Source organism: Orbicella franksi, chromosome 9, assembly GCF_964199315.1.
Source record: "Orbicella franksi chromosome 9, jaOrbFran1.1, whole genome shotgun sequence".
NCBI classification, from domain to species: Eukaryota; Metazoa; Cnidaria; class Anthozoa; order Scleractinia; family Merulinidae; genus Orbicella; species Orbicella franksi.
In genome coordinates, this window is record NC_138153.1 from 23,172,038 (window position 1) to 23,187,539 (window position 15,502).

The 15,502-nt window shown below is 37.6% G+C and overlaps 1 long non-coding RNA gene across 1 annotated transcript; it reads left to right on the forward strand.

Annotated features, from left to right (window-relative positions):
* Positions 1 to 4,856: 4,856 nt before the first annotated feature.
* Positions 4,857 to 7,344, forward strand: LOC145498023 (uncharacterized). The gene is made up of 3 exons (XR_014050761.1): positions 4,857 to 6,115; positions 6,719 to 6,840; positions 7,167 to 7,344. It is a non-coding gene; the product is annotated as an uncharacterized LOC145498023 (long non-coding RNA).
* The last annotated feature ends 8,158 nt before the right edge of the window (positions 7,345 to 15,502 follow it).

Here is a 15,502-nt window from a genome sequence, read left to right on the forward strand (position 1 = left end):
AAAGCGCGTCGATAATTTGAGCTGTTAAATGCATAAATGAATGGATTTACCACAGAACTTATAAAAAACAGCAATAGCCCAAAAGTCCGCACGGTTTGGCTTACCAGCCGAAAACAGCGAAGGGCAGTAACAACACTGGCAGGTAAAACACACGCCCCGAGAGTTGTTTTCGTTGTCGCATGAGTTCTTTTTTTGGGATACTGCTAACAGGTGTAACCGCACTTCTGTGATTGAGCAATTTCACAAGTTTAATGCAGCAAAAGTTAACGAGAAAAGGAAGAGTGAAAACAAAAATTATGTAGAAGATAATGTGAGTTAACTCTGCGTTCTGACTGTACGTCTGTCGCCAAGCTGCTGTCTTGAACTTGTAGTTTGTGTACAAAAACAATGGTGGGTTTAAGGCAACGGAGGCCATCCATGTGCCAATAATCGTGTATCGAACCGTTTCTCTCGTAAGCTGCAACATCCGTAGAGGTCTTACTACTGCCTTATAACGTTCTATTGCTAGGATTGTAAGCGTGAATACCGAGACAGCCGTAGCAGTCAGAGGAACGTTGAAGCCGACAAAGAACATACAGAGAACAGTTCCAGCAGCTCCATCTGGAAGGACCTTAATCATTAGGATGAGGGAAAAACTACAAAACAGAAGACTTGTAACATCGGCTGCCGCTAGATTTGCCAATAAATAATTCTGAGCGGTTTGAAGCGACTGGGTTCTCTTGATTATTAACAGGACGGAAATATTTCCAGCGATTCCAACTCCGATAACTACTGACGCTGACAAACAAATCAATAACTTGTCGATCGTAAAATAAAGTTTTCCATTTGAGACTTTCTTTACCAACTCCACTATTGTCCCGTTCGTTGTAGAATTCCCTGAAATGTTTAAAGACATTCTGTTTCTCAGATTCGTTACTTGGTAGCGATTGAAGATCTGTTGAACGTTGAAGTTTGTGCCAAAGCAAATGGCTAGTAACAAATTAAAGGAAGCCTTCCTGATGTCATTAAAGCAATCAACCTTTAATGCAAAGTGGTAATCAATTTTGTTGTCTATAAATGACAGCAAACGCAATTTAAAAAAAAAATGAATCGTTCTTCGGAGAATGAAATTGATTAACAATGAAATCACGTGAAACTTTTTAATCCAGCTCGGTAGTTGGTACAGCGATGGCAGTTTTTATATTAATTTTGCTTTCTCCAGGGAGAGGAAATTAATTGAAAATGCGCCGATCGTAATCACTTAGTATTTATTTCATAGCGCGAAAGATTAAAACAAACAGAACATTTAATCCACGTGCGAGAATCAGTTTTGTGTTCAGACTGCCATCTGCTGCTTCATATATGAAGGGTAAATGTAATTACGTACTGATGGTAGAGATCGCCATCGATTTGAAAATACCCTAAGGTTCAGCCTACTATTATATGCTATTTGATGATGATGGACAGAAAGTAAAGGTATTTTATTATTTTATTCTTGCAAACGCTTTAATTCACTGAGGTTATGTTCCCCTAGGATCACGGTTTTAATTTTTTGCTATGTAAGCAAAAGCCAAACATCACACAGGTCCGACTGAGGTTCTCCCAAAGGTGATACTTTTTAATTGCAAACATACACCCGTATTTACATAAGAAAGAGTTGTTGAACCTTGAAAATAATGATTTTGAAGAAAAAAAAATCTGGAGAATCCGGGTATCCATCCCGGTACCTCCAGCATGCTAAGCGGACGCTCTACCATTTGAGCTAATTCCCCAGAAGCTCATGATACCAAATTGCTAAGCGGTTTCTCAATGTCACTGTACACGGACCATCTTCTTGCTTAAGTAAGCCAGCTGAGATAACACTATCTACCGATTTGTTTCTGATTTCTGTTTTTAAAAGGAAGTAAACTCACCGACCTATTTTGCGCTTAGAACAGAAAATTCTACGGTTAAATAGTGGTACTGTTGAATTTGATCGGTTAGAAATTACAAATTCAGAAACTTATATGCTATATAATATATGAAACATTTTTTGTACGGCAGCGTAAAAATCCCAATGATTCCGGCCCATGCAGTACCTGTCTTTTCTTTTTTCGTTTTTATTTGCACGTTGCTTTGATTAAAAAAGGAAGAAAGAAGAAACAACAAAATATGGCGACGCAATTCATAGGTTGATCCAGAGAATCTCACACTTTAATTTTTTTGGTTTTACTCTAAGTGAAGGTAGTAACGTACTGGTAAATTAACCTGTTTTTAACCAGATTTACCGTAGTTTGTATTATTTTTTCATCGTTTTGGCCTCTTGGTCTAGTGGTGTGATTCTCGCTTCGGGTGCGAGAGGTCCCGGGTTCGACTCCCGGATAGGGTCCATGGTCACTATTTTGTCAAAATATTTTACAAGTCGTAACAGCATCGATTTCTTTGGCTTTTTTTTTATCACTGGCTTATTGCATGTGAAGAAGTGAACGAACGAGCGAAAGAAGAAAATCGAAGAAAGTAAGCGAAAAAGAGCTTGTAACCTCACGTCTAAAATAAGCGTATTTGTAAACACGGCCGGGCACGGCACTCTCAAAGTGTTCAATCATTGTTTTCAGTCGCTACAATTTTCAGGAAAAAAGCAATAGTTTTCTTAATTTCCTTTTACTTTATGTTGGGACCTTTTAGCATACTCGTAATTGGCCCATGGGCATTACGGGAGAATAATTTTCAAGTAAAGAATTAGATCCGTTTTAGTGTTAAGTATTTTTAAATTATTATGAATTAGGCATTTCTTTTTATTTTAACTTTTTATTTCAGTCGCAAGTGATGTTTTATGATTTTATCGACGTATACCATGTAAATGTAAATAATGCACTAAAATTAGCCAATCAGAGTGTGCATTATATATATCAGCTTTAAACACAAACCATAATATCATATGTAATAAATGTATCTAAATGATATTTTTATGACAGTGAACTGGACAGGCCAAGAACTTCTCTTTCTTTTGTAAATTTTTATATTCATTCCTCTCAGCGCTGTCAAAATGTCTCAGGAACCTTCATTTTTGATAGTCCATTATTTTCCACCATACCTAGCACAGAAGCTCACCAAATCCTAACTAATAGCCAACATGTGTGTATCTCTGGCTTTTGCTGTGTACTACGTGTATATTCTGTTGTTCTGCCTTAACTGCGAGAAACAATTTTGACAGAGCTGTTTCAACAGTTTCACTTAAATTAATTCCCCGTTACAGCGCTACATGTAGCAGTGCTATTGAGTACGAACTTTATGGACGGTTTTAAATTTTTATTTTTTTATGATTACAGAAGACAACAAGATATACATGTGTATACATAACCTGATGTTGGTGTTGGTTGCGAATCGTAGCTCATAATAGTCATCCTATTACAGGTAAGGGGAAAGTTCAGAAAGTTTAGAACATCTCTTCCCCGAGCACACCTTCTGTCTACAGGTGCAATTATTGAGAGGTTATATATATACAAAGAGTAATGTAAAGTTATACATATGTAAACGTAACATTAAAATCTGACATTTGAACGCCTCCTTTGCTAAAATTAGTCACGATTTAATTGTTATCACTCCCTGGGAATTCATAGAGATTCCAGAGGCAAATTATCACCTAATGTGGAAGTCCTGTCTTCAAGTTAGGGAACTTAATGATACAAAAAAGTTACAATGAAAGTAAAAAGAATTGCGAATGTTGATATGGTGTATATTGTACATCATGTACATTGGAAAGGTATTTTGTGAGTGCCAAAGGCATAACATTTCATGTATTGCTTTTTCAGGACAAATTATATAACAGTGACGTTTTAAAAGGTGTGATCAGAAAAATAATGAGTACATTGTCCAGGCAGCACCAGTTTATGGATGGCATATGCAGGCAGTAAGATGAACTGTAAGCATCACCGGGTAACTTTTTTTATGCTTTTGACTTCTTGCACTTAGTTTTTGTGTCATTTCATCACAAGAATAGCTGATGAAAGATTCAATAGTTGTTGCAATTTATTTTAAGAAACTTATAAGTCTGCCTATGCTGGATAACAGCCATGTGTAAACTGAATGTAAAGCAAACACACTGTTAAAGATGGGCAACCCTAAAACCCAGAAACCGGAATCCGGAATCCAGAACCAGAAACCAGTATCCAGAAACCGGAAATCAGAATCCAGAAATCAAAGAAAACAAGTTCTTCAAATACTCGAAAATTGTTTTGCTGAGGTTTTTGCCCGTAAAAAATAAGCTGCCAAGTAAAAATGACCTCAAACTGAAACAAAAATTCCCCATCTGTTGAAATTCATGCAACCGTTACTTCTAGTGAGGGCTATGATTATGAGAATCTTAGTAAAGTGCGTGGTAATTTTATTCCAAGCACCCTGAGACCGTCTAAAATAAGGTTGCTGGTAATTAACCGCGCGGTCATGGGCCGAGTGCGGTTCATGTTCTACCCGTGTGTTTTTTTGTTTGTTTGTTTTTGTTTTATTTGTTTTTTTTGTTTGTTTGTTTTTGTCGGTGACCAGACCCAAACTTCCCCTCAGCCAAATTTTGAATCACGCAACCTGTGATGTTTATTCGCCAAAAGCTGTTGAAACATTAATACAAGGACATTGTTACGGATATTGTTTCTTTATTTGTGTATAATATATATTTTGGTTTTATCGAAGCGTTGGATTCGAAGTTAAATAATTAATACGCTAAAAATGCTGAAAAAGGGTATTAGGTCAGCCATGGAATGCGCTGACGTGTCAGCTTTCATTTTCGCTACGTGACAAATAAGATCGTGTTTACTTTGCAAGTTTATTTCGCCAGAAGCGACGGTCATTAATTTAGGTGCAATATTACGAGTATTTCGAAGCGAATTCTTTGGCTATTTCATCGCAGCAAGTTAAAAGATTTGAAGAAAAATGAAGTATTTGCTGAGGTAAACAAGAGCTTGCCAGAACTTGCAACGTTTAAGTCAGTGCTAGGAGAAAAAACACAACCGTTCCAAAATTAGCCGTGGATAGCGTAAACCCTCTGATTGTGTGACTTGCGTGACTACTTCGAAGCACAAACAAATTAAATTTTGACGTTTCAGGAAGAAAGCTGTTTGTTAAAAGCGTTATTAATAGTGTGACACTCGTTTCCTTTTGTATCATTCATGGGCATATCCCGAGCGAACTTCCAGATTAAGACCATTACGTGCTACTCACCAGTCTTCTCAGAGCAATTTGATCTAGAGAAGAACCCCGCTCTCACCAGGGCCAGGTTGAACAAAAGATGGGTAACTTAGCCTATGAGCAGGCTCTCGTGTTTGGGCCGGGAGCTTGAGCGACAAAGCCGCATGAAGGCACTCGCTCACATGTCAATGCAGAAAAACACTAGACACTTATTTAGCCTGCGCAGGCGCTATAGACAGATACTACGGCCTTCTCGTAGGCTATGAGTAACTCTATCCACCCGAAAAATCACTAACCCTGACTGGATAGTGATTTACCCAATGGATAGCTTTATCCAGCTTTTGAACAATCGGGCCAGATGTATAGCTAAGGGTTGTTCAGAACTAGTCAAAATATTTTAGCAATTACAGTTTGTGGCTGAAGTAAAGCCAAGAAAATAAATAACAGCAAAATAGTTTTTCCCCATATTTATTTATTAGACATTGCCGAAGTGAATTATTTCTATCATCATTCATAACATCTGGATTACGGATTCTAGTTTCTAGTTCCGAATTCCGGTTTCCAGATTCAGTGTTTTAGGGTTGCCCTTAATGATGTACGTGCATGTTAATCTTGAATAATCTGAAATTTCAGAGAGTTTAAAAATATCATATCATATCTGTGATGGTTCTGAGGTGGAGGGCTGTTACATGTACATGTAAATGTCTCATGCATGGTTTTTCGCTTGTTATGATTCAGCTGCCAATAGTTTCTGTATCTGTTGGTGTGCAACGATATACACCAATATTTCAACGTAATAATGTACAGTGTATATTAATTAACCAAATTATGCTCTTTTTAGTTGGCCAATGCTGCTACATAGTAATGTGATGTTGCAGCCCACAAATTTAAAAACATGCCCAGTGTCAACTTGTCAAATATATGAACTGGCCAGACAGTCTAGATTGCAAAATTTTCTGAAAGTTGGAATTACCAGGTAAGATATTTGTTAAACATTATTTTGTAAGTAATGATTTCTCAGACGTTGTTTTCTTCAAGAAAAGATTCATACCCCACATGGAAGTTTTTTTTCTCCATTAGACCTCTCTCTTCCTGATACTTTAATCTGGAATTTTTAAAGACTGGCCATGAATGGGTGTTGGGTGTGAATATCTTCTGGAACTGTACATTCAGATTTAGTAACCAAGAACATCAGTATTTATCCTGACAAACTCATATGGAAGCTGAACTCATATGCAGTTGTACAGTTATATGTACAACCAAACAGCCTGGATGGCCCTTTGATTGGGACTGTGCACATTGTTGTAACTTGCAATGTTCCAGTTTCTTGTTGAAAGCAAATTGCATTTGCTCTCAAACGCAAGTTGCCAAGTTCATAACAGTTATTAAGTTTTCTTTGCATCTCAGGGCAGAGCCTGCCACTGTGAAAGTTGGGGTACCAACCCCTAGCATTTGATTCACTAGCACTCAGTAAACAACTAACAATGAAGTACACTGTATATCAAAGAAAGGAATGTCATCTGTTGGTGTGCAAAGATTATAATAAATTATAATTGATATGTTTTTATATGAATAACAGTGTTGTTCAGGAAGCAGCTACAGTACGATTACATGCCTGTTCCTGTCAGTCAATATATGAACAGTTTACACATGGGCAGCCTGTATTAAAACATCAAAGATTTTCAAAGCAACCATGGCCTGGTGAGATATTTGTGAGGAAATATAAATCTAAGGTCCTTATGATTGCTTACAGTGTATAGGCATTGATTTTTATTGTAAATTACTGAGTGTATTTTTCTTGTGTACTAATTGTTAAAGAACACAGAGATCACTATAATTATGACAGAGATATTAATGTGTGAAAAGTTCTATAACCAATGCATGCGGGAACAACTTAATTTATCACGGATGCAGCTTCTGAGACATCCCTAATGTTAATGGAACATACACCGTACATACATGCAAATGAGTTCAATAATTTATTACTTAAGATTGTAATGATTTGTTTGGTTTCTCTGTATTTACAGACAACTCGATGGGATTATAATTTCTGCACCAAGTTCACTGAATAAACTGACTTGGAAGTTGAGTTCTGCAACCCATCCCGTGTGTTGTAATATCATAGCTGCAACATTGTGACAGATACACTGTATTACATTATTAAGAAACACATATATTAGCTAATTATTTAAGGTGCCTGTTAAATTAATCAGTTTTTCGTACAGATAATTTACTCATGGTTTATTTAAATGATTGCTTTTTTTGGCTTTAAAATGATATTTATCATGCTTTTAAATCAATTTTGTGATAATCTGCATTGGACATGGCATAAATTAATATTTTGCCAATGGAGAACTGGGTCTTAAGCAAAGTTGCAGGATTAGTATTTTTGTAGAAAGAAAGGGTTGAGAAATCTGTGACATTCTAAAGACAGCCTTGCCATTTGCAACGTCCAATAAGGTTAATTTGTTCCGTACTGTTGTACAAATAGTGTTCTCTGATTTATAAATTATTTCAATTTGTTGTTTAAATGATTGCCTTATAACCACATGTCCGGTTTGGCGCATGTAGGATATTGATGTACTGTTTATCCATTTTGTTGTTAAGTATCTTAATTAATGTGTCAATCAAAACATATCTTGGATATGCTGGGCTCTTCTGACAAATGTACCTATGCCATAACCTTTGAGTGCGTTTGATTGTGTAGTGCAGACAAAATACATGTACATAATATAACTTACTCTTAGCTTACTTGTAATTCTTGGTATAATTTAATCATAGCAAAATTAATTAGTGGAACCCAATAACAGCTCCTGTAGTCCACAATCTCAGTCGAGAAGAAGAACAAATCACATTGAAATTGAATGATAAAATTATTATTAGAAGCCTTTGCAAGTATTCATGATCAGCAAAAAAAAAAAATGAGAATTACCATTCATGCGAGAGTGATTTTGCTTATTGCAAACCCTTCCAGCAGGAGGAGAATCCATACAAAAGTGAAGATGGCTAAATTTATCTTTGGGGACAAGCTAGAAAACAAAACTTTCCAACTTTTCACATATGTATACTATTTTGATATTTTTGCGAGATTTCATTCGGTAGAGATTTAGGAACTGATTACTGTAACCACTGCATTTCAATCGATCCCCACAACAACAACAAATTTGTAAACTTCTTTTGTGTGGGAGTCCCCATGATAACTAAGAAAGAATATAATGATTAATAACAATGTCTTGTCTTTCTGGATAAGGTAGGAAAGAACAAGAAATGCCACCAAAAAGCACAGAAGACAATTCTGTCAAGTGATCAAGATTTTTGGTGGCTTCCCAGAAATCCTTGAAATCATGGCTCTATATTTCATAATTACACCATCGTACACCTCGATCTGCTGATGTAATTCTCTTTCCGGTTGAAGTTATTAAATCGTTCGCAATTTACCTCACAGACATGTTCGATTATTTTCATTAGTAACAACATTCCAAAAAGTAACTTGGCTAAATCTACATATTATATATATACCGTAAATAAATGATTTCACTAGCTAACTTTCGACTTTTTCAGCAGCAACCGAGGTTTTACAGTCAGAAATGCATAGTGTCAAAGTCCATGCTATTGAAGAGGTCACGATTTTTTGATACGTTGCGTGACGCTATGATTTAAAAAATGATTGACAGGCCTAGCACGACTCCCACTGTTTCGTGATAAACGGTCTTTGACCTTTAGAGTTTAGCTCTAACAAGTATGTCTTTCAGAGATTTTCCTCTCCTGTAGGAGATGAAAGGAGGGTCTCTGTATATTTCTCTAAGCAGAGGTTGATCTTGGATTAAATGCCATTTGCTCATTAAAATGCTTTTAAGATTGGGCACTGATGGATTATATTGTGTGACATACTTGTTAGAGCTAAACTCTAAAGGTCAAAGACCGTTTATCACGAAACAGTGGGAGTCGTGCTAGGCCTGTCAATCATTTTTTAAATCATTGCGATATTTTTAGACAGTGCTCCGTCCTGCTACGTGATAGAGCACCATTCAACAGTCTGCAATAGTTTTAATAGGGAAATAACAAAGAAATGGACTAGCAAGTCATTTAGACTGACGACTATACTATCCCTCAACATTTTCTCAGCTTGAGAAAAAAGTTTTTTACGCCTTTAAAGCAGAAAAATGACCTTAACAAGAAACACAACTTCATTCGGATCGAAATCCAAGGCCCTGCATTGGCTAATCCATACAACCAATGATGTACCTTTATTTTCGATCCTAACAACAGATATAAAAGCAGTAGAAGCGTGCATCTGCCACGGAATGTTATCAGTTATCACTGCCATTCCTAAGACACTTAACATAGAAACAACTGAAGAGTTCCGCTAAAGGAACGAAACTGCAGTCTTGTTTGAGATAGAACATGAACCAAACACTAAATGAAGACGGCTTCTTGTCAGGCCCATCTACATCAGACCAAAACGGACAAGAACCGTCCGAGGAATTGCTGTTAGCATCAGACGGCGAATTTAAAAGTGGCCAACGGTCGCCTCTCCGAAAGCGCCGCCACACAGAAAGTAGGAAGGAAAACATCCCTCAGAAAAGATTTCGCCTGAACAATCGCTACAGCGCCCCATCTCTGGAGAGGAAAGTTGAAAAATCCAAAGCGTCCATAGAGAAACTGGAAGCACACAGAACAAAGAAAACGTGCCCAAAAGATCTGCGCTACAACGTAAGAGTGAACATAGTGCCGGATGATGACTTCAAAAGTGACATCAAGCATATCCGGAGAGAAGCAGAACAAAAACTTATCGGAGCGCTCACACGCTACCACTACAGACGCGTGGAAAGCAACAAGATCAAGCTCAGTAAAGTTGAGCATAGACCGAACACTACCAGAGAGAAGAAAACGAACAATCCTGATCTAGTTAAGAACAGGCCACGTCCAGAAAGGCCAACTCGCACTGAGAATGTAATAGCTTTAGCCACCGAACTGACAGACAAAATCAAAAAAGTGGAAGAAATGATGAAAGCTTTAGACAATAAAAAGAGTGAATCTTATCCCTGTGTATTTTCTGACTGTTCAGGAAAAGGGAGGGAGAAAGAAAAGCGCAAAATCGTAAACAATAAACACCGAGAACGTAAAAGCAACAAGAGATTAAACATTAGAAGAAAAAACACTGAGTTGAACCAGAGGTACATAAAAAACCTCTCAAATTGCAAAATTTCAACTCACGAGACAAATTTACTATCAAGGGGTCTGAAATTTATCCAAACACCGATTCCAGATAAGAATCGCGTCAGGCAACAACTGCTTCTAGACTTCAAACATTTCGCAAGACGAATGCGTCTCAGATACATTTTTAACAAAAAGATAGTGAACAGCACCCCTTCCACGTTAAATCGAACTGGGAACCTCCAGTTCAACCATCAGTTGCACTTGAAACATATTTAGAAGAAATTAAAGTACAACTCGCTGAGATCGAGATTACTAAGCCACGAAATAACCTGCCTTACCAAGAACGTATAGCACTGAAAGATTTGAAATCTAACACAGAAATAGTTATCAAAAGGCAGACAAAGGATCCACAACGGTCATTATAAACAAACAAGATAAGATAACAGAGGGCCAAACTCAACTTGATGATAGAAAGAACTACATGCCCCTAGAAACACCAATGGTGAAGGAGACCTCACAAAAGGTCAAAGATTTAATTAATGAACTCCATTTAGGAAGTCACATAGACGCAAAGACCAAAGAATGGCTTTCTCAAACACCTAACCCACCGCGCATACCAGTGTTTTACACACTAACAAAGATTCACAAACCGACTCTTACTGGAAGACCAATAATTTCGGGCTGTGAAGGTCCGACAGAACTTATATCATCATTCATAGACCACATCCTCCAGCCTATTGCCAAAGCGCAAAAATCGTACCTCAAAGATACCACAGATTTCATTAACTTTATAGAAAGGACAAAAGTCCAACAAAATACGATTCTAGTTTCAATGGATGTTACCAGCCTGTACACCAATATCCCCCAAGAGGAAGGGATAAACACTGTATGCATAGCATACGAAGACTTCTATAAGAACAACACTCCCATTCCTACAAATTCACTCCGCAACATGCTTAGACTTATACTTCAGGAGAACTCCTTCCATTTCAACGGAAGGAACTATCTCCAAACCCATGGTACCGCAATGGGGACAAAAATGGCAGTTGCTTTCGCGAACATTTTTATGTCCGCAGTAGAATCTAAAATTATCGGTAAAAGCAAGATAAAACCCATTGAGTGGAAGAGATACATAGATGACGTGTTCTCGTTGTGGAACACAAACAGAGAGGAAATAGATCAGTTTATTTCAGAAGCAAACAGGCACCATCCTACCATTAAATTCACGGCTGAAATATCAGAGAAGGAAATTAATTTCCTAGACACTACTGTCTTCAAAGGCGAGAGATTTAACAAAGATTCAATCTTTGATATCTGCACACACTTCAAGCCGACTGAGAAATTTCAATACACGCATTTCTCTCCCTGTCACGCTCCAGGTGTGAAAAAAGGTTTTATAAAAGGTGAAGCACTTAGGCTTCTGAGAACAAACTCTTCAAAAACAAGTTTTGAAGAAAAGATCAAAAATTTCAGATCAAATTTGCGTGTTCGAGGCTATCCAGAGAAACTGGTCAACAAAGTCCTCGCAGAAATCGAATTTAAAAACAGGAAGTCGGCACTACAACAGAAACCAAAATTGCAAAAGAGATTATTGCCTTTTGTCACACAATATAATCCATCAGTGCCCAATCTTAAAAGCATTTTAATGAGCAAATGGCATTTAATCCAAGATCAACCTCTGCTTAGAGAAATATACAGAGACCCACCTTTCATCTCCTACAGGAGAGGAAAATCTCTGAAAGACATACTTGTTAGAGCTAAACTCTAAAGGTCAAAGACCGTTTATCACGAAACAGTGGGAGTCGTGCTAGGCCTGTCAATCATTTTTTAAATCATTTCGATTATTTTCATTAGTAACAACATTCCAAAAAGTAACTTGGCTAAATCTACATATTATATATATACCGTAAATAAATGATTTCACTAGCTAACTTTCGACTTTTTCAGCAGCAACCGAGGTTTTACAGTCAGATATGCATAGTGTCAAAGTCCATGCTATTGAAGAGGTCACGATTTTTTGATACGTTGCGTGACGCTGCCAGTTTCTGTAGACTCTCAAGTTTCATAGAATATTTAAATTACCGTACTGTTACTAATTTTCGCGGGTACTTAATTTCGCGAAAATGGAACGGGCATATTTCGCGGGACTTAATTTTCGCGATTTGGCCGAAAAAATATTTTAAAAGGAACTAAATTTCGCGAAAGTGTCCAGGACACTGATCTACAATATAACAAATGGATAGTCTCATAATTATCATAGCTGATTTTAATTTTTCATAGCAATAGTTTTCAATCACACCTAACAAAACCATATTAAAAAACGAAACTGAAAACAGTTTGAAATGTTCCTTTGCAATTGCAACAAAGCAGAGCTATTTGCTACTGTCTATATATTTGCGCTTATAGATGAAGGACATTGTCAATCTCTTCAAACGGATCCTCGGGAGGAAGAGCTGTCTTGCCATTAACTACCCCAGTAACTCCTGCCTTTTCCCATCTTTTGGTGACATAACGCTTTCCCTCACGGCTCGTCAAGTGGTTGTAAAGGCTTACCATCCAGCGGGCATGCAAGGGCTTCAGGACAGACAGTCTTAAATCGACTTCAACTTCATCAGTGCTCGTTCCTCGTTCCATATATGAAGGGTAAATATAATTACGGACTGATGTTCTAGATCGCCATAGATTTGTAAATAGCCTAATGTTCAGCCTACGACAATATGCTGTTCTTAACGAATTTATACCTTGTTTTAATTTAGGTCTTTTAGCGAGGTCAATTCCTATTTGATGATGATGAACAGAAAGCTATTTTATTGACTTATTCATGCAGATGCTTTACCGATGTTATATTTCGCTAGAATTACAATTTTATCTTTTTGCTAGTTAAAACAAACGCCAAACATGAACACACGTCCAACTGACGTTCTCACAAAGGTGATGCTTTTTTTTATTGCAGACATACCCCCGTATTTCCATAAGAAGGAGTTGCTAAATCTGGAAAAATAATGATTTTGAACGAAAAAAAAAAGGAAATCTGGAGAATCCTGGTAGCGATCCCGGTACCTCCTGCATGCTAAGGGAGCGCCCTGCCATTTGAGAAGTTCAAGATGCCAAATTGCAATTCCTAAGTGGCTTCTCAATCGCACTGCACCCAACCTTTCGTATTACAGCTCATACTGATTAATTTCTCTTACTTGATAAGAGACAGTAACGAGATTAATTAATCTGGTCCGTTACCTCAGTCGACAGAGCGTGGTGCTGATAACACTAAGGTCATGAGTTCGACCCTTGCACACTGGAAAATTTGACCCATTTACAGACTTTATGAAATGTTTGTAGATCCTGAATTTGCAGACTTGGTCACTTATCCCGCTCAAAAACAAAATGTCTGTAAATTTATTTTGCAAAGATTTTGTTTAGTTTTTAGTTCTGTTCATTTCAAAATGTTTGGAAAATGTTTGTAAATTGTACCGTCTAGAATAAGAGGAAAGAACTCATAATTTACAGACTTGACAAAATCTTCTAAGAATGTGTTTAGATTTACCATTTACAAAGATTTTACGCGTTTAGCCAAATCATGTAAAATCTCTGTAAATTGACATACACGGGGCACCATAAAATCTCTGTAAATTGACATACTCGGGGCACCATAAAATCTCTGCAAAATCGCTGTAAATTGACATACTCGGTGCAACATGAAATCTCGGCGAAGTCTCTGTAAATTGACATACTCGGGGCACCATAAAATCTCGGCAAAATCTCTGTAAATTCATATACTCGGGGCACCACGAAATCTCTGCAAAATCTCTGTAACTTGACATACCCGGGGCACCATGAAATCTCTGCAAAATCTCTGTAAATTGACATACTCGCGGCACCATAAAATCTCTGTAAATTGACATACTCGGGGCACCATAAAATCTCTGTAAATTGACATACTCGGGGCAACATAAAATCTCTGTAAATTGACACACTCGGGGCACCATAAAATCTCTGTAAATTGACATACTCGGAGTACCATAAAATCTCTGTAAATTCACATGCTCAGGGCACCATAAAATCTCTGTAAATTCACATACTCGGAGCACCATAAAATCTCTGTAAATTGACATACCCGGGGCACCATAAAATCTATGTAAATTGACATACTCGGTGCACCATAAAATCTCTGTAAATTGACATATCGGGGCACCATAAAATCTCTGTAAATTAACATACTCGGAGCACCATTAAATTTCTGTAAATTGACATACTCGAGGCACCATAAAATCTCTGTAAATTGACATATACTTGGGGCATCAAAAAGAAAGCATACGTTGGCCCAGGGACTATTTGAATTCTCCTCGTTAAAATTCCGAAGCCAGGTATCATCAACTACTGTAAGCACAAATCTGGGCGGACCAAACTCTGGTCAGGTATTCAGTTAATTGGGGCGCATCGTATGTAGATCGCCGACAGGAGATACTCCTTCCGCGAAGCGTGCTAAAACCTACTCAGGAGGTCGACAGCTATCGACCTGCAAAACAAGGTGTTCTTTCTCGAAGTAAAGCTACGGTAGTCTCCGAAGAAAAATCGGGCGAAGATACATGATAAATATGATATCCGTGCATAGCAGCAACATACTTTTCTTGCGAACAGTTCTAATCAAACAGCCGGGCCCTAATAACACAACATAAAGTGCCCTTCCTAAACACGTTTGAAACAAAGAAAGGTCGAGAGACCGAGAAGAGAACGATAAATGTACAAATGTCACGAACGATCCTGGTACTTCCCGCATGCAAAGTGGGCGCTCTACCATTTCAGCTAGTTCCCCAGACTATATCCCCCATTGGAAACTTATGAGTGAAATTACTTTGACTGAGTAAATTTAGACGGTATCTAGTAGATCATTATCTGCGGTGAATAGGTTACTTCCTTTAACAAGACAATAAACAGACAATACTGACACAAAATAACTTGACAATTTGAAGCTAGTTCAACAGGGTAATCAGAATCTTTATTTAATCGTGGAACGACCTAGGACATTTGTTCCAGAGCAGCAATACAATAAACGTAACATAGCATATTCTATGGCATAGTATAAAATAGTTTTGCAGTGCCGTCTCGTGGTATATCATGAATATCCCACTTGTCACTTGTATTTTCTTGGGCGCTTTGAATTCACGACATGGTTTGGTTTCTTACAACAACCTTTACCCTTTAAACT